Below are 1,799 nucleotides of genomic sequence, written 5' to 3' on the forward strand. Positions count from 1 at the left end.
TAGGGGAGCAGGAAGCAGGAAAGCAGGGGACAGGCCCACAATGAGGTGAGGTGTCCACTGCCCCCGCCCCCAGCAGACACAGCCTGTTGGGTTCCAGGGAACTGAATTGTCTTATGAAACAAAAAACCACTTTTTATAGTAACAGCAAAGGCCGGGGACTCTGCAGCATGTAGCTCATGATGCCCAGCGTCCAGTTGTCATCACAGCCATGAAGAGGAAACGGCGGCTCAAACCCAGGAAACAGAGAACCGAGGGTCCTGGTGGGCACCCACTGAGCGCATCCTGGCACTTAGAGGGAAGCGTGAATCTCAGGTGTAAATAGACAGAGAACCCGCAGAGGTGTCTGCAGAGGTGCCCACAGGGTGAGAGACCCAGGTGGCCAGCTGAGAGCTGCACAACATAACTGAGTGACCACTCGCCAGGTGGGCTTCGCAGAAGGCTGGAGACAGAAGCAGAGCCAGCGGACTGGAGGGCGCATCAGCAGCCACGGCCTTAATACAGACCTGCAAAAGGGAGAATTCTCTATCACTCTCACCTCTTTGGCGTTCCTCACTAACCTCTACCCCAGAAATCTTACATATTTCCTTGCATCTTGTATCCAGCCCCCGTATCTTCCTATCCCCCGTAATTCTCCCAAATCCCTTTGTTTTCTTGGTGTGTTGACCTCCTGTTGTGTCCCAGACCCTCCTGTCCCTTCCCCTTACAGATGGCTCAGCGACTTCTCAGGAGGAGGCTCCTGGCCTCTACAGTCTCCAGGGAGTTCCCTCAGGGCCAGTGGGCACCCCTCACCTACAAGTCTCTGCAGACCCCCAAAGTGCTGTTCTGGTGGCCTGACAGTAACATCCGGCCCAGCTCAGACAATGTATTGCAGCAGAGTCTAGTCAATGACCCTTGATGTCCGGGATGGACCTGACCCTGAAGACCAAGTGATCAACAATAAGACACCAGTGGCTGTGGGTTTCCATGCACTGTGGAGTGGCCCCCGCAGGATCCTGGGGCCGCGGTTAGAAAAGATGGTGGCCAAGGTGGACGCTGATGACAACCCAGACCTCGCCATCAAGTAAGAGGTGTCAGCTGCGCCTACTGTGCTGGCCATCAAGATGGGGACATGGTGGACAAGTGTGTAGGCATCAAAGATGAGGCCCAGCAGGCCTTCCTGAAGAAGTCGATTGGCTGACGAGCAAGGAAGTGTTCTGACCGCCCCTGCCCGCCTAGATGCCCATCCTGGGAGGGATTCCAGTAGAACTCAGCTCTCCCCTTCATCCCCTGGGTCCACCCCATGGGCCTCTGTAGATGTGACGGACACACGTTCAAAGCAAGCAGCAGTGAGCACGGTGCCGTCTGTAGATGTGACCACCAGGAGCACGTGCAGCCGCAGAGCGGCCCTGCCCACGTCCACAGCACACAGCGCAGACCCCGGAAAGCACAATCAGCTCCAGGTAAAGGCAGGTTTCACGACCGTGCGGAGGCCGTGACAGGGAGACTGACAATTCTAAGCGCGTGTGCCTAGGAGAGCTTCCCGTGCTCACAGCCAAGACACGGCGGAGCTGAAGGGAGAAGGAGGCAAATGGCAAACAGCTATTAGCTAAAGCAAGTGTGTAGCAAACCTAGGGACAGGAACACCCGCTGAAACCCGCTGGGCAGACCTAGCGTGGGGGGTGCTGGCGTGGGGGGGTGCTGGTGTGGGGGGGTGCTGGCGTGGGGGGGTCCCCACCCACACTGAGCCTGCCCCCTCCTGCAAGGCAGAAGCCTGCTCCTCCTGAGCACCCCAGCTGCTGGATGCTTCTGCTCACTCCCCA

At 57.7% G+C, this 1,799-nt stretch overlaps 1 pseudogene; it reads left to right on the top strand.

Moving 5' to 3' along the window:
- Window positions 1-706: 706 nt before the first annotated feature.
- Window positions 707-1,177, top strand: LOC101968209 (thioredoxin, mitochondrial pseudogene; annotated as a pseudogene).
- Window positions 1,178-1,799: the final 622 nt, after the last annotated feature.

Source organism: Ictidomys tridecemlineatus, chromosome 1 (genome assembly GCF_052094955.1).
Source record: "Ictidomys tridecemlineatus isolate mIctTri1 chromosome 1, mIctTri1.hap1, whole genome shotgun sequence".
Lineage (NCBI taxonomy): Eukaryota > Metazoa > Chordata > Mammalia > Rodentia > Sciuridae > Ictidomys > Ictidomys tridecemlineatus.